This window comes from Neodiprion virginianus, chromosome 6, assembly GCF_021901495.1.
Source record: "Neodiprion virginianus isolate iyNeoVirg1 chromosome 6, iyNeoVirg1.1, whole genome shotgun sequence".
Lineage (NCBI taxonomy): Eukaryota > Metazoa > Arthropoda > Insecta > Hymenoptera > Diprionidae > Neodiprion > Neodiprion virginianus.
In genome coordinates, this window is record NC_060882.1 from 11,530,688 (window position 1) to 11,555,043 (window position 24,356).

Here is a 24,356-nt window from a genome sequence, read left to right on the forward strand (position 1 = left end):
CGCATAACTCAGCGCGAGATAAGACAGCGTACAATCTCTTTGTATTCGTATTTACGATACGCTCGTTCGCCATTTCGCAAAAGTATATCGGTATCCATAACAAACCGATAATACGCGCTGCAAGATGAACGAGTCTATATCTATAGTCATAATTGATAAATGGAAAAAGAGGTTAAACGTAATCTCCGTTATTTTGATGTACCATTGTTCCGGTTAAAAACCGTTGCAATTGAAGCGTTGGTTGGTTAAAATAAAGATAAAAGGAAAAACAATTTGAGAAGCAATTCGCGTCGACCGAGAAGTCGCTAGAATTCCTGCGGGCCCTCGTAGGTAGGCAGGTACAACCTATACTCTGGATGAGCAGAGGCTGCGTACTACGTCAAAACGGCTAAAGTCAACGGGGTTCGTTGCGCATGCGCGCGCATTACACTTGAGTGGACGAAAGAAATCAATGACGTTTCAAAGAATCCGGCCTGTGGTTCGAAAACCAGCGCCGCACACCGTTTTCGAAAAACACGGGGCATTTGCAACAAGGACGCAGCTGATCTGCTCCGAGCTGAAACGAAGGCTTAACCTCGGCGGTACGGAATTCACCCCGCAGGATGAACGAACCGAAGAGGTACGGGTCAATTCTAACCGTCCGCCAATGGTGGCGCTAGTGTAACGCCGCCGTGTAGCGGTACGTGAGGTTTCCGTCCGTAGAAACCCGCCTGGCAGGTCTGGGGTCGGCTTCGGATTCAGCGCCTGTTCACTTCACTTCAGTTGGAAGCTCGTCGTTGAGCAGTGCAGGTCGGCACTAGGCGATTCGATTATCCGGAACCACCGAAATCGAACTAGATGCCCGATAAAAGGAGTTCGAGAACAACGGAACCCTTTCCTTGCCGTAGAAATAAACGAGTCGCAGAATCGTTCGTTCGAATCTGCAGTGTCACATTCGCGGCACAGTCGCAAGTACCCGCCCCGGTTCAGACCGAAGCCTTTTACGAATAGTAACTATCGTTGCCGCAGCGAGAAACGGAAGATAGGATAAAAACGTACATCCTCGCGATACGAACAAACTGTTCTCTGTGGTTGTGCGACGTGAATGTCGAATCGTCAAACCGTGGGAACAAGCGGAAGTACGTACCTGTTCGCGTCGAAGAAATCGAGGAAAGCGGATCAAACGGATAACGAGTAATCGAACGACGGATCAACAGTGACCGAAGGAGGTGAGACCGGGAGTGTGTTTCGTGGGTGTGTGTTTCCAATTGGTTTTTATCGCGTAAAAATTTAAAATCACGTCAAACCGGAGTATCTGTGTGTGTAGTTGCGATACGTCGGATGTGACCGGCGAACTTCGGGCCGGCTTTGTACTTTCCTGCTCGGTTCTTCGGGACTCGCCGTCGATTGTTGCTAACTTACTTGACTAACTTAAATCGCGCGGCTTTTCTTCCACCGGATGCCGTCTTGTTTTCTTTGAATACAGAGATGCTAAAATGGCGGTTGGATTAAGTCGCGAGCACCCTTATCGACCGCGAGGAGAAATAATTTAACAAAACAATCCGCGCTCCGTTATCTCTTTTCTTTGTCTCTTATCGATGAACGATAGAACAACGCTGCGGATAAATTGTGGAACTGTTTAATAACGAGTGTGTTTCAATACCGAGCCGGTGTCGAGAGATTCGTACCTATGCAAGAGTGACTAGTTGCGTGAAACAACCGAGAGGATTTTGATCGATAATTGAGAACGTCGGACCGGAAGGATCACGCACCGCAGGTAAGCGAGAGCCTCTGGATCCTCCCGATCCTCGGATACCTATTGTAATGCATACCGCCCTGTACTTACACTTACTTGTGTAAAGATCGTCGACTCGCGGGCGGCGGGCCTTTCGGCCGAGTTCAGAGATGTTGCTCAACCAACCCGGTGAAGAGGAGACGACGAGGCGTATAAACAAAGAGAGTTTCTTCCCTGTCTGTTTATTGTGGTTTAAAACGGCCACCCAATCGAGGAGCCGAGAGAGTAGGGAAAAAGATTAAAGCATTCGGTCGGCTGTGATGTTCATTAATGCCTCAGCCACTTCCGGCTTCGGTTCGAAAACCGAAAAATCAACTAGGTTATTCTAATCTGTATACAAATTAGGTGAAAATGCACGAATGAATGAAACGGATAAACAAACACCGTTGGTGCAGTTGCTCTTCTATCCCTCCTTCTCTCTCTCGTCGCAACGTTTGTTTGGAGAATTAAGCGCTTTTTCGGTACCAGATTGGATCGGAAGTTCCGTCGTCGTTGGTAAAAAATCGTCGTTCGAATTTTAAAACCTGGAACTCGGACGGAGTATCGGTGTGATCGCGACGTCTTGACGAACGGTCGTATCTCTCCTGTCCGAACAAGTGATAATCGAATCAATTCTTGTTCAAATTCATAAGTTTCGTCCTCCGTTGGAATCGAGTTACATCGTGAAACGATAACGTTATTCAATTCATGACCCATCTACAGTTTACACATTTCACAAAGCTAATAGAAAGTCGCTACACGTCGCAGTTTATCTTCTATCCCGCCTTCTTCTCTTCTCAGAAAAACGCAAACCGCGTTATAAATTCGATAAATTCTAAATTCGGCAAGCCGACAAAAAACTAGGGTATTCAGAACATTCTTACGAATAATACGTTCATCGTATCGGCGTATATAAATCATCTTCACGGTGCAACCATTCGAGTTGTTGTACCGTACATAGTCGAGAATTCTCTAATTGTAGGCGCAGGATGCGGCGCCGGTCGTTGGGATGTTATTGAAAAACATTGGAGTACGCGGCGTGAATTCTTTCGGGGAATTAAAGTGTGGGTACGGTAAATTTTCGGTTTTTCGTCGAAGCGCCCGAGAAAGGCAGTGCGGGCAACGCGATCGGCGGGAGAAGAGAACAGGAGAAGAGAGGAGAGGAGATGCGAGGCTGGTACCCGACTCGGCCAAATATACCTGAGGTTAATTAACCTTTCCGCCGGCCGTCGCAGAGAGAGAACTGAGAAGAGTTTGGTACCTGCGCCCGGCTTTTAGCCGCAGAGCGTACGTAAACAAGACTTAGGTACTCGCCTATAGTTGAACTTACGTTTTGCCCGGTTTCGTACAGTTTGAACCGCGGCGTGTAGAGATGACACCCGGGAAAGAAATAAGAAGTAAAAGAAGAGGAGGAGGAGGAGGAGAAGAAGAAGAAGGAGGAAGAGTTTGAAGCCTATTCACACTATACTTACGCCGCTTAAAATGTTTGATCTTAAGTTTTTAGACAAATATTTTTCGTCCTCAAACACTCGCGATGCGATAAGTTCTCTACCACGCATTGTGTGCATCTGTGTACATGTATCTACACCCTGTAAGCTCACTCATTCAAAACTCCACACACCTCTGCTTGCGTGCGTACGGTACGTCATGTGTGTTTTGCAACTCGCCTGTTTACCCCCCGGTTCATTCGGAAAACATTGCAGTGCCTTGTATTGTGTGTTGTAGGTACCGTAACTCGCTATTTAGCATACCGAAACCTTCTACCTCTGCCCCCCAACCCTCTCTACATTCTCGGATTCTTGACCGGCTCACGTGCCGAAAACGGAAACATGTATTTCCCGAAACCACTTCATATTCGATCGGTAGAAATTATTCCGAAACTTCTTTCTGCAGCGAAGCTGTCCAGTGTTGGGGGAATGATTTTTTTCAACGATGAGTACTTGAGAAAAGTTAATTTACCGTAAGATCCACGATGTCGAGATTCGGTCATTCTTTCAAGTTGATTATATAATGCCGAACGTTTGAAATCGTTATGTGGATTTCGAGAATGTGCGACGGGGACGGAACATGGAGGAAATATGATGATGCACGATTAACGTTGTTCGCGGCAATTTAACATGGGGTGAAAAAAGTATTTATGTCGCATTGTGTACGTGACACCCGTGATTAATTGGTATACACTACGATATACGATTTCGAATACTAGGAGACGAAATTCAATCACTTAGAACTATTCCAATATTGCAGAAATGTATATGTATAGTGGGTACATTTATCTCCAATTTCGACAGTGTTTCTTAAAGTAAAGTGGCAGTTGATATCCGTTGTAATTACAAAACTTTTTTAAAATTAAAGAGTTACTATTTTAGAACTTTAGAATAACTTTAACAGAGAGTTGAGTTTGCGAAAAATGAGTAATGTAATGTTGTATTACAGTATTAAGGAGATCCAGATTATCATTCTATGATAGTAACGAAATAACGGGTTTTCCTAAAAATGCATCGTTATAATAACCTTGTGAACTTCAACCTCATTTATTATATTTTTAAAAGTTAGCTCGCGCGATCAGAGTATTAGAATTAGAAATCCGAGAAAGCATTAAGAGGGTCCGAAAACCAGGCGGCTCTTGAATACCACGTGAAGCTAATTTGTTATTCAATAACCCGTAACGGTGTAAAAATGTACAACAGTCACACTGACTCAACATCTAATAGTTAATTACCCTGCTCGTTGTTTGTGCACTTGAAAAGTATTCTACTATTTAAACTACTGTTTTTGGTTACCGTTTTGTACTAATCATTGTTCGTTTGATTTTGAAATAAAGAAGTGTCGAATCAGCGAAAGTTTCCTTGTAACGTACATACAATGTTTTCGTTCAATGTTATTGAATGGAATTAAATGAAGGGTAGGTTTTACCAAGTTACCCATAAAAATTTTTAAGATAAAATCATCACTGCGGAAAGTACGTATGAGTTATAAAAGCTCGAGGAAAAAATATTTTTACTTGAGTAAAATAAATAAACTGAAATTTCGTTGCTTATGGGATCATCTTGATTGACGTTGAGTGTCTGAATCTAGAATCTCGTTTTAGATATGTGTTAGTCGCTGTTGAAACTTGAAAACGTCTCGAGGAAATTTTGAGGCTTAAGTCGGTAGTTTGAAGAAGAAAAAGGCGAGGAAAAAAAAGTAGTGAAAGAGTAATACCGCGGGGAAATACATTTTAACTCTGGGAAACGTTAAAATATCATTTTCCACACTGGTGTAATACGTGACGGGAATAACATGCGCAAGGCAGATCCAGGCCTCTCATGATCGCGTCAAGTCAAGAACCACCGTAAGAGACAAAAATTGTGTGTGAATAACTTTTGTCAATCTTCATTCCGGACACGCAGCTCTCATGAAAGGAGAATTCTTCGTAATGTCTGATTAACTTTTCCGGGGGTGATTATTTCACCGCTGGTGGTGTGGCGATGCGGGCTATTATTATTCCTAAGTATTTACTTACCGTCGATTCGTAAAACCGTGAATACACAGAGACGCTGACGACGACGTTACGGGTATAACCCACTTCTCACTTCCTCGGACTCGAATGAACAACGAACGAACCGTGATTGGAATGCAACGAAATTTTATAGTTTGTCAGCAGTAGGCTAATGTATTAAACTTGTGTGTCTCCTTGCCGATTACTGCGAACTATTTCATTTTACAACCCGACCACTGAATAAAGATCGACGTTGCACTCGTGGTTTCCATTGTATTTTCGCGAATAGAATTATCGAGTCATTGCTCAAGTATGAATCGTGTTTCCGCCCACATTCGGGTAACTTGCTAATCGGAGCTCGTCCTTAGCCTTTTAGGGAATGTGAAATTCCAAGGGGCACAGTGACTCAATGTCTAAGCATCGATGCATTAGAAGGTATACGATGTACATACGTGCATAGCTACTTTTGGAAAGGTGTACTTACAATTAGTCATACACCGACGGAAAGTTGTTACGACTATACGTTGCACGATTATAACTACGGGAAAAGCATGCGGCGATGTTCAAAATTCTGTGAAAATATCGCAGTAGGTATGAAATGGACAATTTACACGCGCGTTATTTCTTGCAGAGAAGGTAGAGACAGAGAGAGAGAGCGAGAGAGAAGGGGGCAAACGCACAGACGTGTGATATACGGAGATGGATCAGCGAAAAGACGCGGGCGAAAACAAGAACCACATTGCAGCGGGATGGTTGAAAAACATTTCCATCTCTTCTTCTGGGCAAAACTGAAATAGATTGAAATCTGCAGGCTTTTTACCGTAGCTCTGGGCTTCCACACTAGTCTGGACGCCCGGGTATCGCATCCACACCGACGTCTCGACACGCGATAGTCGTTGTAAATCATTCCGGTCACAGGGTTTGAGGGGATGCGTCGTCTATCTGGAATCTAGGATCTACGAGGCGTATTCACTTGGGTAGTATACTGTCTCCGTGCAGGTCTATCTGTCGCTATCTCGCTCTCTTTCCCCGTTTTTGCGTGTGTGTGCGCGCACACGAGGAGGAACCGGGACAGCGGTGGACAGTGGCACCGAACGTATCGCACGACGATCTTGACAGAGTATTATTCGCAAGGCCATATTTTGACCCGAGATACGAGGCGATAGTCGGCCGGCGGCCGCCGAGGGGTTTTCCCTTAATGATCTATACGCGTTGCGCCCTTTCACGGAGGAGAGACTGAGAGCGCGATACGAGACGATGACAATTGTATCGCTGGAGTTGAGAACAATGCGCGGGCTTTTCTGGAGGTTGATTCGCTCCTGCGTGAGAGGCGGAAGAGAGAGCAGCTGAGAAGTGAATTTGGAGAAGAGGGCGGGTTTTTAATTTGCGCCCCGAGCCCTACATCGCGCTTTGTCTGCATCCGTCGTCATCGTTATTATACGCATTATTTGTGTATTGTAACTCTGAATGTGTATAAATAACCACGTGTAATAAAATTGTGTGCGTGTTTTTTAATGCGCGCCCCGACAGAAGTTCACCGTAGATACGTCATTACTGTACAGTCTTTGTATACTATCGATTTTTATCGTGAACGCGTAATATACTTTTGGGTATTAATAAAGGATGAGTCTTCTAGCGGTAAACAGATAATCTAGTACTATATTTTGCTATAACTATTGCAATAATTTTATATTGGTGCTATAAAAAATTCACGTTGAGGTCTGCTTGAGCTGAAAAAATGTAGTTGATTAATCGTACAGACTTGACGATGCAATAACTGTAAAATGGTGTATCGGCAACTGTAATCAAATCAAATGGTTTATTGTACCGGATTTTCTTACACCACCAACAACATTTAAACAGCGATTTTACTGTAGGATTTTCTAGCAACTGTAACAAAATCATTTCTTTCTTTCTCACTTCTCTAACCTCTCTCGGCCAAGGGATTGGAAAAACACTCCGGGATACATTTGAAAAACAGGCATAGAAAAAAACCTATAGAGAAATAAAAAATTGATTTTTTTTACTGTGCTAGAAAAAATTGAGGGAGTGTAAAGAATGAATGTTTGCAACAGTCCTGATTGTACAGAAACTGGACTTGAGGTAAGTGTGTTGAAAAAACCCACGGGGGATTTCTTTCAAGTATGTATAATATGTATAATAAAAGAGTTTGTCCATAGAGATATGTGTGGGCACACGTGTAAGCATACACGCGTGTCGCGCGTGCAAGATCACCGTCAGTGTGTAACACACGGGGATTCCTGGAAGTCTACTCAAAACGCGCTCAAGATTTACAACGCGGTCGTCGTTGGGTGCGCGCGCACGCACACGCGTGATACAAACTACACAGGCATTGACAATTACCTCGATTCGAAGAGGCTCCTGAGAGAGTGGAGAAGCAGCGAGGAATAAATAAAGAGGAAAAATCGAAAACAAGAATACACGAACGCAATGAGAAGAAAAAAAGAACCATCATACTCGACAGGTATAAAGAACAAAGTTCTCGAGGAGGGCTGTAAAAAAATGAAGAAGGGGAAGATGGGTACATAAAAACAAAGAAGACTAAATGAAACGAAAAAAATGCGATAATTTATAAAACATTCCTTGGAGTGAGAGTTACAACGATCACCACTATAGGATCCCCGTGTCCTCTTCGTCCTCATCCTCTTCTACTCCGTACACGGTAAACTACCATTCGCGTGCACGTCAAAGCATATATCAATGTACGAGTATTGGATATGCGCAATTAGTCCCTGCTGCGACTGTTTTACTCATTGTCAGCCCTGGCACAATAACGACACCGTGCAGTTTCTTGTCCCGGCTTCTTCTTCCTCTTCGCCAATGCGGATGACAATAACGCGTACCTGACTCGACAACTGACTGACTATAATGTAACGTAACCTGGATCTTGAGCAAGGCGCTCGTCGTGATTGTTAGGGAAATCTGGAAACTCGCGGGCAACGTCGTCGCAGATGTTGAATGAAGAGATTTTAATAGCGTAATGAATATTTAACGAGATATTTGATTGAATCGATAGAGAACGAACGTGGCTATCGTAGGCTGGTACGTCTGGTATGGCCAGGTTTTAACAAACCTATAAACCCGGAGAGAAAAAATGAATCGTGAAATTGAAAATCGCACTGATATTGACAGATCGGACTTTGATTATAACGACAATACCCCATAAAAATAGGAAAAAATGTTAACGACTTTGAAGGAGATTACGATTATTTTTAACAGCATTTTTAAAGCATATTGTTTGTCCAACCTCAACGAATCGCTTCGGAGAAAAACAAAACTCGGCATGTAAAACGATTGCATAAATTTACATGCTTCGTTGGAATATTTCTCGTATAATTGTCTCCGGAAATGAGTTTTATGATATTTCTTAGAAAATCATTTATCGATCAAGTTAGCTGTAGACGATCCAATAAAACTGCGACGACAATCGGGATTTCTTAAAATAGGTGAAATTTGCGGTCGTTAAGTTCCTCATCCGTACGTCCAACGAATCTAGTCTTTGTTGAAATTTTTTTTGATCGAACGATGCCCAAAGTACTTTGTAGTTCACTGCCGTATCGCAAGAGTGAAAAACCAACGGCGAATAGGAGAAGATCCGCGAATCGTGCGAGGTTGAAGTTTGCGCGTTTCCACGTGTGCGGCAGTAAAGTCTCGTCATTCCGATCGTAGCGAGCATGAGTTGTCGTCTTCTGTCATGCGAGAGTGCCAAGGAGTAAGTTTCACGCATACCACCATGCGTAGGTACACATTGACACAAGATTCACGACATTCGGCGGGTAAGGAGGGATGCATGCTCGCCTCTTTCCGCACGGCGACGACTAGCTAATAAAGTTGCGATTTTACTCCTGCGTTGTACATGCGCCTGGAAAGACGTCGCAATATGGTTTCCTCATCGGTAGGACGCCGCTCTTCGTGGGACATCAACGGGTTCGGCTTCGCTCTAGACATCCACTCGAGATTTTATGGCCTCGAGAGAAAATACGAGGTAAATGAAAATCGATAAAGATAAAAGAAAAAAAAAACAAACACATGAAAAGAAAACAAAACGACGGATGATTAAACGCAGATACCCGTCGAATCCAATTCCAAGAAGTTCTTTGGTCACTCGTTTCCATTTTCGGCTTTGAGTTTATAAATAGTTTTGTCATGTGAACAGGTGACCGTATAAAAGTCGGGAAAATTGGCACTCGCGTTTGACAGTCTGACATTGATATTTGGCTGATTGTGAGTCGTTTTTGAAAGGCAGCACTCGCCCATCGACAGATCGAAATGTGACACCCCGTGTATAAGCCGGCTACGTATAGGTACGTTTCTACCCAGGGCGTGTATTTATATGCCCGTATAAAGGCAGGTAGGTACGGACGCCGCATGCCTGTCCATGTGTCAAATCACGTTACAATATCTGACAAGTTTGCTTGAAATCGGTACCGAGGCGGACCATCGGTAATATTATACTATTATGCGTGTATATGCAGGCGTATCTCTTTGCCTCTAACGAATGACGCATAACAAGTCTCGGTAATATTTGTGTACACAACCGCGTGGTTTTCATCTATTCATATTCTTCCGTTTTACAACGCATCGCATGCATTGAACGTCTTTGTGTCGCATACAGAAATCTAAACGTTACGAGTAAACCTCATCGATTCAACCTTTCTCGTCGCATCGCGGCTCGATCTCGCTGTCGTCAACTCGCTCGTTGTACAGGGCAAAGTCTTTGAATGTATTACATATCCTGTAGAAAACGTGAAACTGTTATAACTGTGTAATACGCATGGTGTACCTACATCACGTTTGAAATGTTTGTTTTAACTTGGCGGTTAACGGGTCCGCACAATTCGCTCGCGGGTGTCCGTCAACGGCGTTGATGATTTGCGGTGGTCATCAGGTGGGTTATACCCACGTATGCGGAGTGTAGATGTAGACGGACGATGCCGCTGCCTGCCCGGTCAGCTGTAGCGTAGCCGTGATGCAAGCAAGAATTTATAGATAGAAAGAAGACCGTGGCTGCGGCGAACGCGATGCGGTTTATATTCATATACGCGCGTGAATTTCGTTCAACGAATACTGGATATGTGGGTAATGTATATTCACGGTTACTGGAATTAACGCTAGTTTTGTTAAATTACGCCGCCCGACTGCGCGCAGGCAGCTTGTTTGCGGTTATATATTAAAATTATTAGCATGTCAGGTTCGCTGGTCTCGCCATGCGTATAAAATCCATCGTTTCATCTCTCGGTCCAATCCCTCGTAATATGTGTAAAAAAAACTAATCGTCCGAAAGGTACGCGTGTAAGTGGTAAATAAAATATCCCGCAGCCGCCTAGAGGAGAAAATTTTCACTCCGATTCCGTTCTATCGTTACGTGTTTAATTAGTTTATGGTTTCGAAGCGTTTGATTTCTTTGGTCAACAACGTTGCGTACACAAGGCATCGCGTGTAAATATCCAACCCACGGGCGATCCGACATGTGACGTTTGCGAAACGTGAAGGATCCGCACTGCAATGCAGAGGGGGGGGGGGGGGGGGGGGTGGGGGGGTGGGCAAAGCTATGCGGCGAATATGCGAAAGAGACAGGGATCAAAACGAGAGGAGGAAAGAGAGAAGGAAACTACAAAGCAGCGCCGCAAACGGGCGACGAAACAGAGGGGAAAGGGAAACAGAGAAACTAATTAGCTTTGAAAAATAACTGCAGTACTCGGCGCTAAGCCAGATGCCAGAATGTCAATCCAGCAAGCGGCAGCAGCAGCATCTCGGACGACAAAGTGAAAGCGCGAAGTATGTGTAGCATCCGAAAAGTACGTAGGTTTCCCGACTAACTCTTGTCGCACTGCATAAGCGGAGTTGGAACCAACCTTCGTCGGTGATCCGAGAGACGAACCTTGAATGTATATGTATACATATACAGGAATACATGCAACGTATCATTGCGTACAGAGTGAAAGTGAAGATGTACCGCGCGTAAGAAAATAAATAGATAAATAATAAGGAAGAAAAAAAATCTGGGGGAAAACGGTGAAAAGAAGGTGAGCGAAAACAGCGTATGCGTATGTACATATACACACACAGACACAGGCCAAGTTCAAAGGTACCCTTTGATCAATTTCGTTCGCTGCTGATGCTGATGCCGTAGCCTCGAAAATAACCTACAGCCTCAGCCGGATCAAATATATTTCTTATCAACCAGCGTTGCTATGTCGGCTGATTCGTGTATTTATGCTCCGCACGTATATAATAATATAAGGGGAGGGGGGCATGCCCGTGAAACTGGCGAGCACCGGAGAACAGGATTTTGAGTCATGCATAGCGATGCGGATCATAAACAGAGTCCGCACATTGTATAACACAGTGCCGGAGTAAAAGAAGAAAACGTTAGAACGTATGGGAGGAGAAAACAAAAAACAAAAAAAAACCAGAAAAAAAAAATAAACAAATAAAGTTCGAATCAGCGGTTCTTAGCTTTCCTTTGATGCCGAAGAAGTTTGCGTAGGTAGCGGATTTTTATTCAAGAAGAGTTTAGCCGTGTACGCTTCGTTGCGCACAGTGTGTAATAGAAATGAATGGCGGTGGGATTATTAATCCGTGGGTTAACTCTTTGGTAAGAGGGGGAAAATACGTCGATTTAATGAAAACAAATTATTTATTCGTCCATCAAGAGTCTGATTGCTCGCGATTATTCTGTTTAATGTATACGAGAATTCAATATTCATTTGAATTGGAGTGAAAGGGGGCGAACTATGTAGATTACTTATAGAACAATAGTTTACTTGAGATTTTTCATACGTGATCAGTGCGGAAATTATCATATATTATTCTACAATGTCTCAAATACTCCGGAGTACCAGAAAATTCTATTTCGAGACCGGGATTTTTCAACAATGATATTTTCTTTCACGTGCAAGAATATTCATCGAGGAGGTACTTTTTTTTTTCATATTACAAAGTTGTACAAAGAGACTTCGACTCGTGAATAAACGGCACAATTAACATAAGCAAACTGTTTTTCGGAAATATACGTGTTCCCACGATGATGTTTGTATAAACTTTAACTCTGTTCCGTCAGTTTCTCCAAGAAAATACACGAATCTTGGAAACGATCAAAGATTCGGACACGATATGTTTGTTTTTATGCATAACGATTACACGTAATATTTTCATGATGTCTGAATATACGTTCCGAATATTAATGAATTCTAGGTAATGCCTTTCACAGCCGCTTGAGAGGTATCAAATATTAAATAGAGACGACGTCGGCTGAGATGATCGTACACCATATATCACCACTGCTGCTGCTGCTGCTGCTTGCCCCTTCGCATAAATATAATAGACTCGCGGAATGTTGTACATATAACTTTGCCGAATTTGCGAAAGGCGCGGCGCGGCTCGGGCACTTTGAGTCGATTGGTTTCCTGGAAGTTTAAAAATTTCCGTAAGACATCCGCGTCGAGCGACACTTGGCATTAATCATGCATTACCCAATTAATTTTTTTATTTATATTTTTGCTCGTTGTGGATAAGATCGCGAATAAAGATGACGAAACGAATTGATTAAATATTGCTGAAACAACAATCAGAACGGATTTATACAAAGATTACTCGTACATCCATTACTATTTTTTAATATTTTATCTGAATACATCTAAGCCTGTGGTCGCTGAACACGTTGGAGAGAAGTTATAAGAAAAATTAATCTTCTTCTTTGTACGGTTGGGAAGTACCGACGTTTTGTCATTTCGAAGCCCGAACCGACTCAGGACAAATTACTTGACTGATTTAGACGAATTGAATCGAGACCATTATGAGAAACCGTACAGGTTCGCCGAAGGTGTTCTTCGTACAATATCAAGCATTTGTGCCATTTCCGGTCGTCAACCGATGACTGCACTCATTTGTCGAACTTTTGAGAATCAATAGAAGATAGGTAGGTACACTTGAGGTAATTTAAGATGCCAAATAAAATTCAATTATTTCCTAGATATTTCCCTCGAATTTTCAACGTGACCTTTGCGTAAAGCCGATCAAAATAATTCGGCGAACGATTATAGGTATCCAGGAACGGGTCGATCAAGTGGGTGGCCGAAACGTATGTGGACACATGTATTATTTCGGTGCGGTGATTGGTAAAAAGTAACGACCGCATATTCGCGATATTTCCGGATTAACATCTCTCCAATATTTTCTCACATTACAATTTTATTCGTTATCATCAAAAGCGTATATACATATAAGGACGCGGATTATATCCGTACATTGCTGAGTACGTGTACCCTGATTGCGTTTGATTTACACGACGATCATTGAAAAAAGTCGTAACGTTTCCTTCTTTCTTCTCTTTCTCTCTCTCTCTCTCTCTCTAACGAAGTTGAAAAAAAGTACGAAGCGTGGGTGTTCGAGCAGTAGGATGCATTCGCACTGATTCTCAATCCGATCGTTCGTAAAATGGCGTCTTTCGCGGCGTGCATTGTGCCTCGGGTTGCACCGAGTCTCCGTAAACTGTTATCAAGTCCTCGCCGACGCTGAGATCGTATGTGTAAAGTACAATAGGAAGTGCAAGTGTTGGGGGGGGGGATCCCATTGAATTTTACTTGTGTACGGGAAGATTCCCCAGACGGTGAACGTAGGAGGAATCGGTTCCCGTTCCTTTGGGGGATAATAAAAAATGAGAGACAAGAAAGAAAAAGAAGAGGAATGAGGAAAAAAGAAAGAAATAAATAAGAGGAGGAAGAAAGAGAAAATATTGTGTAGAGGTCGTAAATTTCTGACAATCAAAAGGGGCTCCGAGCGCGAGCAACAATGTCCAGGATGTATGCCGCCGGTAACGTAACCCCGAAGCCTCTCGGCTATGGCTAGTTATGGGCGTTACTTAAAGGAGATTCACTTGTAGGATATACGTTCACATTGCCGTTGCACACGCACAGCACACCCGTATTACGTAACCTACAAACTTACCTAGGTACACCTCGTAATCCACTTCAGCCGTATAGATATAATATCGCAACGTAGTGGGTATACTGTGTGAACATGTATGCACATGTGAGTACCTTATACGCATAAGCAGAGAGAGAGAGAGAGAGAAATGGTTGGAAATAGAGAACAATACCGTGGAAAAAAAACCGGGAAGTTACGCCCACTTCCCGAAAATGGTTGTCCGCGTGTCCAGGAGAAGGAAAAAACAAGTGACAAGGGAAAGAAAGGAAGAAAAAGAAGAAAGAAGTGACACGCCCGGAACAAGTAGACAACTCTTGTTCCTTGGGCGGATCAAGAAGCAACGGAGAGGAAGAGGGCGATGCGTCGTGCTCGCTCTTATGCAACGAATGTCGCCATAAAGCTCCGAACGAGGCAGCATCGATGTCGAAGAGGAGGAAGAGCGACGCTCGTCCTCTTCCCACGAAATTTGACCCGCGCGTCGCCGTCGGCCAATCCCCGGGATATTCGGGGATTCAAAGTTGGTCGGGATCCGTCGTCAAAAACTTAACGTAACCCTAACCCCAACCCTAAAAACATGCCGACGATCCAAACCAGCCTCACCTGAACCGTCGATCCACGGTCGGCCGAGCATTCGAAAAGCTGCGCCGTATTCATTATACGTCTAATCGGGCCCTAAGAGTGGGGCGTGATTTTCCTTGCCGGCGAATTCTATCGGGCCAATTGCCGTTCCTTAAAACGGAATGGAGACGGGCTCTTCTGTACTGCACAGTTTCGGATATCAAATATTTGACTTTCTCGAAAGTGCAAAGGTAGGTTATAGCAAGCTCCGTACCTACACCCGGGGTATACACGAAATTCAAATAGAGAACCGGGTGAATACCGTGGCAGAAGCGGATGAGGGTAAGGATGAGGATGAGGATGAGGGGAGCTGAGAGAGAAATCTCTTTTGAATCTTGAGGTTTCCTTATATACACCGATGCAAGCAACCGACGACGAGCCCGATCGTTGAGCTTGCCGCTCCTCGGGGAGATGATGTTATAGACGGCGACGTAGGCACAACGAAGGCAACGTAAAGCGTGTATGCGCCGAGGACGATGAAGGCACGAATCAAACGCAAACACGCGCCGCGGATATACCTATCCGAAGAAGAAGATCCTTTGCAAACATCCAGCACGGATGGTAGGGGTCTTGTGGGTCCCTGTACAAAATGCATGTCGTCGTCGTCGTCGTCGTCCTTCGTTCGTTCGCTTTGGCGAACGAGCGAGTGAGCGAACGCGACGATATGCCGATTGGCGCACCGTCTCGCTGCTGCTGCTCCTGCTGCTGCATTGCATCGCATACCTAGGTCTTTGAATTGCGAACGTAACGACGCACGCCGAGGTGGGCAGGCGGGCACCACCTAACCAACTCCGAGTTCCGAGCCGCAAGGCAAGGCAAACCACCAACCTCTTCGAGCTTCAAGCTTTCTATTCAACGAATTTTACGCCAACGGTTTTATACGCGCACAGGCTTTACCGTCCTACCTATAACTTTATACCAACCAACCTTCCATCGCTGGCTGGTGCCTGGGACGCTGAATTTAAAACACAACCAGAAAGAGAAATGAGTGAAATGAGAGGAGAGGAAACGAAAAAAGAGGCGAATAAGAAGTGGCGAAAGAGGTGGAGGAGGAGAAAGGAGAAGAAGGGGAAAACGCGGACAAACAATCGACTGTCGTTGCTCGTCGTAAAGTTTAACGATCATCACGTTCTTCTCAGCGACGAGGGCATCGATCAAACGGCTTTTCGTCGTTATTGTTATTGTTAACGTTGGCGATGTTTTTCATTCCTCTTACATTTTTTCCGACTTTATCGCAATGTGAAATTCGAAATTCATGCTCCTCGATACCTGTGTTTAATTGCGAATTCGAGCGTAATTTTTAGGTTACTTTCAGACCACATGAGCCGATACCGATACGGAACAGCAAATGCGTTCCAGTGATCATTCAAAGCCACGTTTTTCATCGTCAGGGCGAGGCCTCGAACAGGCAAGTTGAATTAGAAGCGAGTGCTTTTACATTATTATTTCACGACCCCTCTCGGCGCAGTTGGTTATACAGGTGTTGCGATGCTGTCCTGAAAAAGGATCGTGTCGTGCACCAGGTGCAAAATTTTAGACCGAAGTTGATGTCTATCAATCATCATCTTCATTTTGAGATTTTATCCACAAAAATATCGTCATTTACGCGGTTTCTTCGTGTAGTTCTGCTAATATTTATATTTTTCGATATCCAAAGGTAGAACAATGTTGGTTTCAGTCGGGAATCACAAATTTCCTTCCTAATTCTATGCCTAGCCCATGGCGCGTGATCATTTTGCTCTCCCAGCAACAGCAACGGTGACCGCAGTAGGCGGAGCGTCAAGAATAATGAAAAAGCACTTTCTCCCCTAATCCACTTAATTTAATGAAGCTTACCCTGTACGTAAAGAGGGGCTCTTTGAGTGGGCACTGAAAATTATCTATAAATCTCTAAACCTCTGATTGAAATTTCGGGGGTTTTCTCATACAGTATTTACGGAACCATCAGCAATGGTCAAAAACGTATATCAGGCTCACTCGCTCGTGTTTAGTACGAGGAAACACCGTAACGCGATGATAACTGACTGTTCAACTTTTCAAATTCTCCTGTATCTTGTCCGGATAATCTTGTTTCGCTGCAGTAAACGATCTTCGTAATCTCTTTGCACATTGAATTTGTACCGAAGATGAAAACGAACTGTTATAGGTCCCCAGCGAAGCTCCCTTTGAGGAAACACAGTTCTTCATTCGCCGTGAATAGACTAACGTCAGTTCGTCGAGATGTGAACCCGGATAGAGATTATACGAAACAAAAGATAGCTAGCCAGTTATCCGTAGATCGTTTTCGGCGCCCGAAGTCTCCTAAGAAACACTCACGGCTCGCTTTTATCTCGGGATAAATTGGGACTGGTGAATTCAATTCCGCCAAGGTGTGTGTAGCGCAGACGACGAACCATCCCTTCTGTACAGTTGAGTACCTATCTCATCGATCGGAGAACCCCGCGTAAAACTCTGTCTGAACTATCTTGCGATGCTTCGCTGTTCGCCGCCCCAGCTTCGTAATTACAATTAATTAACTAATTTCGTTCGCCATTGTCTCTCGTTACTCTACTAGCGTTGCGCTGCTGCAGCTACGTAAATAGCTGACACCCTCTCAATTATAACAACAGACAACGTGGTTACTGTATGCATCCGTTCTGCACAACAAATTTGCCCGTAATCGTATATTAGCAAAAAAATAATCCAACGATGATGATCGAATGTTTGTTGTATTAACAAACGCGAAGACGGAGTCAACGATCGCTTTAAAACTTCGGGGACATCATATCTCGTTCGAAATACTCTCGTTCATGTAACCGTTTTCACAGTTATCAGTTTAGCTTTGAAAAGGGAAATTTAGCTGAAAAGAGTGATATCGTGTCAATCCACAAATTCTTTTATCATCTCCTGATCCTACACAATGACAAAAAAAGAAATAAAAAAATAAAAATGGTCGAAGAAAGTTTTGAGCAGAAAAGTATAATTCGGTTGTTTTTTAATTCCAGGATATGTAATGAATGAATCGACACGTTTTCCCCGAACGTAATCGAGACCGCGAGTTTCAGGTTCATGAGGTAAGAAAAAAAAAATAAAGAAAACCTCACAATGCGAGAGGAAAGCTGACTCCGCAACCTGGAAGTGGATACAAAAGTACGTATCTACCTAGTCTGTGCGGCGTCCAGACCTTCGGTATAGTTATATAACGCCTGACCACCGAGAGATCTTTAGACGAAGATAGTAATCTTCCGGAGTAAGGATCGGATTCGGTGGTGCAGGTTCCTTTGAACTTTTCGGCGTGTATACGTTAAAAAGCAAAACCTGAAACTTTGAATCGAGCGGTGAAATGCTGCTGCATTTTGCTATCGCTGAAAACGTGTTCAGCCTGACGTAAACGAACGACTTGAAAAGGAAAAATCTAAGGAACGTCAACCAAGTTCGGTTTTTAGAAAAAATTGCTTCCAATGCGAGGAAAAAAATGAAAATGAAAACTAAAATATGAATTGATCTCAGAAACCTAGTTGTTGAAATTTCTACGACGTTGCGTTTGAAACACGAAGAACGTGGTGAGAAAATTTGGAATTCTTGCGTGTTTGTGGAACCGCGGCTATACCTGTGCCTACCACGTTATGCTCCGCGTGCAATCGTGCTTGTGAAAATTGCGCAATCGTCCAGGACAACCATTGCGGAGGCCGGACGTGTTTACCCAAATTTTACGCCATTTAGAGATTGTCCGATGCTAGAAGAGAGAACGAGAATAACTGGCTTTGTCGCTGATTCCGGTGCCCGCTCCTTCTTTGTCGGCGGCGTTGTCCGCCCTTTTCCCTTCTCCCCAACCGCGTCAAACTCCCGACCTTTCGTACAGCCGGGTCGCGTCGTTTAGGGACGTTATTTTCCGTATCTCCGTGACACCTCGACACCCTGGCGAATGGCAAACCGTGATTCGGAATACAGTGAAAAGGTGCGAGAAAATTCTTTGACAGCCAGGGACTGGTTCTTTGCTCACAGCGAGTTTCATCTCTTTGTATATAAATATACGCACACAGGCGCGCGCCTTTGTATTATACATACCTACGCATCCGAACGGCGGATTCTTAGACCTTAAATAGGTCCCAAAGTAGAGTAGTCGGTTGAAACTTGAATCGAATGGGCAGAAATTCCTGACCAAACTGGGCTCGTTCTATTCATTCACCAGGATTCCAGCCGCGGTGTGCAACGTGCTGAAGGTTAAAAAGTCGAAATGAATTTACCATCGGTACTAATTGTGAGTAAAGTTTCAAATTTTAAATTGTGCGCGCGCGCTCGAACATCGAAATCTAAAGAGTCAAGATTTTATGGGTATTATTCAATACCAGGCGTGTATGTGGCTTTACTCTTTTGTTTTTTGTCAATTCTGTGCTCGGTAAGTGATTTTTTTTTCAACGATAATTGGCAGGCTCAGCACGACATGCCGAAGACAATTACATAATTGCCACAGTCAGGTATCTGCACTTTCTCCTTCAGGTGGCATGAAAGTATAACAAAGCCAAGGACACGGGTGATAAAAAGTTCAAAAAAGTAACGCTGTTACAGTCGAACGACGGCGTGCCATAACGAGGCCATGTAAGTCAAACCACTCTGCGTTTAATTTCATTGTTTCGAATCTGTCTCTGAACCGTGACAAAAATTAAAGCATACATGTGTTTAGACGAAGAGAAAATTTGGTAAAATCAACTTTTGTTCAATATCATTGGTAACTTTCTCGATGCGTTTTGTCAGTATGAATTTTTCATCTCCGAATTGTGTATTTTTGAAGGCTTCTCCAGAAGGGTCGGAAATAAGGGTATCCGAAACAGATGGGAAGATTTCAGAAAATTTCATCCGATCGAGGGATCGCTTCAAGTACGAAGGTCAATTTAGGGGTAATTTTCAGTTTATGTATCTAACGATGAAAAATTTCCCTAGCTGTTTTTTCTTCCGAGCCTTCAAGGTCCTGGCCTAAATATCGGCACTGACAATACGTGTACATTACACCCATTTCTCTCCTAAGTTACGGCAGTGCGGTACCAACGTCAAATAGCCGAACGTCTTTTGTCGTCGTCGAGACACCTGGCAAACCCCAACCAGCGTAGAGAATGTCATGCCCGAGGGTAGAATGGAAGCGGAACTAACCTTGCGAATGGCTTGACGTATGGTTTACCCTCCGGTCAATTTGTCGAAGGAACTATAAATCCGGAGACAGGAGTCGGAGAGTTGAACGGGCTGTGAAACGTTCTAGATTAGAAAAAGTGACGGGCACGCGGAGCGAGAGAAATGCAAAGCGAGAGAGGGGAGCGAGAGACAAATGCAAAGCCATGGGAATGATTAATAGTCTAGGAAAGATTCTTCTCAAATAGAATCTTATCCATGGTATCCCAACCTTACGTTCATTTTTCTATAAATACTAATGTAGGTTAAGTCAGTCGTCCCCCTTCCGCCCCGTATATCCTCGAACAGAAGCAATTTAAAAAGTCAATTAACGGTGCTCCCTCACTCGTAAGCCATCAGTTCGGGTTACAGTTTCAAGTATTAGTAACCATCATCCTCCGTATAGCGTGGGTTGTTACCCACCCAGTATTTGTTCCTGGGGAACGCTGATCCAGCTCCCTATTCTATCGGGCAATCAGGAATGAAACTAACGCCGCTGCACGGCGTCATCGTTGAGGAACTTGACATTGTTTCAACGTCCAATCGGGATAATAAAGTCGGTTTTTGACCTTTGGAAGCTGAAATGTAAGAATGCGGTATGTGTGACTCTTCACAGCCTCTCTGCATCACTCGTTGGGAACGAATGGGCTCAGTTAAGTTCCCTGAAGTCGGTAGTCGTCACTTCTAGGGAAGAAAAAAATTACAAAAATTAAACAGCAATTTGCCGAAACGTCGGAAGTATTCTCATCTTAACGTTCCATTTTTTGAGATTGAGAAATTAATTTCAGCGGTGCTTGGTAATTATTGTTACACAATTCACGTGCGATTAAAGAATGGAGAATCGCTTAAAACGTTTTAAAACAAAACCTGAGTGAGATCACAAAATTGACACACACTGGAACATTGAGAAATAGATATTTTGGTTTTCAAAACATTTCAGATAATTTCTTACCGTCGAGTATATCAGTATCGGGTTTCGTTGTTTTCCAAAGATACCACTTTTGCTGAGCATTTCCTTTAACGATCTGTTCACGTCGCCGCGGCCAACTTTTTTAATCAATTAGCATCGCACCTTTACGCAGCAGTTCGAAGCTAACGTTATTTTCTTAATTACCACCAAGGATTCGTAACGACTCTTGAAAAATCCTTCGAAACCTAAATAGAAATCATTACCGAAACTCTTCCGTGCTCCATCGCCGCGACCTCAAAATGTAAGGAATGAAAACGAGCTGGGATCCCGTTTGGAAACACACGCTTATTTCACGGTAAAAAGAATTTCTCTCTCTATATCTGGGGGCACAATCACTTGGCACGGAAGCAACTGCTGAAGATTAAGAAGTCACAAACGCCTAAAGGGTCTACTTACCTACCTACTACCAACCGACCAACGAACCGACCAGCTAACCAACTAGCGAAGCAGCCGGGTCGGTGATACTGAATATATTTTTATATACGTCGGCTACATTAGCCTTTGTAGATAGGGCTAAGTGCTCGTCGATAATCTCCGAGCAAGTGCCGGTCGACATGGGACGAGCCTGGCTCCAGGTCCAGATCCAGGTTCAGGTCCGGCACAAGAGGCGAGGATATATACGCCACATCAAAGCCGAGTCAATCGGCCGGAGTGAGCATAAAGGCGTCTGGTACGGCGCCAGTTTAGTTGCCGGTATTATTATAAAAGTTATCTCCATATTTGGGCTTAGCCCATTTGGTCACGCACGTCGCTACGGCGCTGGTCCCCTCTCGCGAATAATCCATCGGGGATCGAAAGTAAAACCGCCGTCTATCCCGTCAACGTATAGATAGTATAACGATGAATATTTTCGGCGTAATTGGCACACGATTTTAACGACCGAGTATATTTATGTTATGTCTATTGGAATCCCATTAGCTCGCTAAGGAACGTTTGATCGATGCTGCCGAAGGGAAAACCTGGGCTCGATTCTCCGTTACAGCTTGTTCGGTATACCTATGTATAGAAAGTTTAGGATTCGATTTGAAGACCAAAATTATCAGCCAATCGGTGTATAAGAAAGTACAACATGCAGCGCGAAGAAAACCGTACGACTGAATGAAATCTGACATCCGTTTGGAGTTCGTGCCGAACTCCACCTGGCTGGCCTTCCGTAGTCACACCATTCGGAGTGTCGCGAAAATCTATCGTTTGCATCGAATCAATTATGAAAACCGTTTTTCTTTGTCAGCGGCAGAAATATCAATCGCTATTATCGCCAAGTCACGCTTCACTCAAAGTACCATCCTTTGTTCTCTTTAGTAGTGATTTTTGTGAACAGGATTCACACAATGAAATTGCTCAACAATAGATAAGTCGGGTGATAGATAGATCGGTAGCTGTTACAACTTCGCTTTTAATTCTGTACTGACAGTCGCTGTCAGGAATCGTTAACTAGACCCGTTGACTCGGCGATGTTACGGTTGACATGTTTAAGAGACTTGCCTTTTTTTTATTCGTTTATTTCGCCAGTTTCACATTGCTCGCCGATGATGATGCTGTCATAACGGTACTTGTCTAGATGTATGCGCTTGAAAGGGAGAGAGGCACTTTTAACCAACTGACAAGTTTTACGATAACGAATTTTTATCACGACTGATGATTAGTCCTTCGTGGTAATTGTAAGATGCCACTCCATACAGAGTTACAAGATAAAGTGTAAATAAAAATACTGTTGTTGGGAGAAATGGGACTAACCGCTGACTACATTTCAGATCTCTTACGCTAGCATCCCGCAAAAAAAGTGACTTCTTTGTACTCGAATCATCTATGGGATGAAAATTTAACCGTGAGAGAGGCTGTTTTGAATTCAAAATTTTCCGAATTCCGTACTCACAGATCCAACGTTCTTCGGAGTTAATTGACACAGAATAACACTTGAAAACTTGTTATCTTTTTCCAAAACCTTGGTTTCTCCGACTAGTAAAATGCTTTGCTCAGTCAATCAGCACCGAACAAATGTGTGAATTCGCAACAGAACAAATTACTGTGATGGTTTTGAAATCTTCCCTTACGAACTATCGTGGTACAACACTTTCTGGGATAGAAAATCGCGATATTCCAGGATAGTAACACCCTTCCCGGCGTTGCTCGGTTTCCATCAATTAGCACCGACCAACGTCGAGTTTGATATCAAAGAGAGTATCGATCGCTATAGGATTCGGGGTAATCAGATCAACACAGAAATTTCTTTCACCACGCATGCGACGGTTGGCATCGAACGTACGTCGCTGTAGTTTCATTCACGTGGTGTAGGTGCACGCTTTTCCGCAGTCTAAATTAAAAATACATTATATCGTAGGAGCGCGCATAGCAGGTGCGGAAGTCGGATGATGCTTACTGCCCGGCGTTTCCTTGCATCCGTGTATACATGGGACGGGGTTACGGTTATACGGCACAACGCGCGGAGAGCAGCAGACACGTTGCCCTGGAGTTTTTTAACGTTGACTGACTCCACGTACCGTCGTACGTAGTAAACCGTATCTAGACGACCGAGGCGGGGAGGGAAATGGTCGTGAAAACAAACCGCCTACAGCCGGGTGAATATGGTTTGTTTTTACGAAAGTTTGGGCAATGATTAAAAGAAGAACGCGCGGCTCCAGACTCTCGACAGCTAACTGGATACTGTCGAACGGCAACAAACTTTGTGTCCGTATCCTCGAACCCTGTTCGTCGTGTCTCCCACTCTTCCTGCACCTTTTACGCTCCGATCCCTCCAGCTGGCGCCGGTGATCAAAATATTAAAAGGGGCGAGTCATTTACTCTCTGATGCCCTCGTAAAAATTTCCCGTTTATTTTTCCTCAACGACACCACGCAGTGTTATTACCGTAGGCAGCTACGGTCTGTCAGCGCAACAATTTTATACCATTCTCGCTTCGCAGACCCTCGCTTACGCACGGTCATAAGGACTTTGGGAGGTGAAGAGACCTTCCTTATGAGGCCGAACGATGTGGCAGCGAACGCGCGAACTCAAATATGGGAACCGTAATCTGTACTAAAAACAGAGATACAAATTATTCGTCAAGATCGCTGTTTGGCAGTTCAACGGATTCCCAAGATAAATCAACTTTGATGTATAGACAAAATGTGCAACATTTCATATTTACCCTTTTTTTTCTCGGAGGCTGAACCTGGCAGCCAGAAGTAACAGCCAAACTTTCTAATATTCATTCGCATAAGGTAACGAAGTAAAAAAATCAAAATTTTGTTAAATAAATAGAATTATGTGGATAAAATTGAACTGAATATTTTATATCTCCGAAAAGTTTAACACGTTTGGCTGCTAACTCTGGCTGCTAGCTTAAGCCTAATTTTCTTCCGACGACTTAATTTTTCAGCTTGACAAAGAATATAAGTGACATTAGGAATATTCTTCAAACTTGATGTAATTTATTTTACGGTT

At 43.6% G+C, this 24,356-nt stretch overlaps 1 protein-coding gene across 12 annotated transcripts in view; it reads left to right on the forward strand.

Annotated features, from left to right (window-relative positions):
* The first annotated feature begins 709 nt into the window (after positions 1-709).
* Positions 710-24,356, forward strand: part of LOC124306819 (ephrin type-A receptor 4) — a 167,805-nt gene continuing 144,158 nt past the window's right edge. For 8 of the 12 annotated variants that reach the window (XM_046767856.1, XM_046767861.1, XM_046767857.1 and 5 more), the window contains exon 1: positions 711-1,756. The gene's annotated coding sequence lies outside the window, so the exon portion shown is untranslated. Of the gene's footprint in view, positions 1,757-24,356 lie in introns of all 12 variants that reach the window. The other 4 variants (XM_046767866.1, XM_046767867.1, XM_046767859.1 and 1 more) reach the window with 3 other exon arrangements.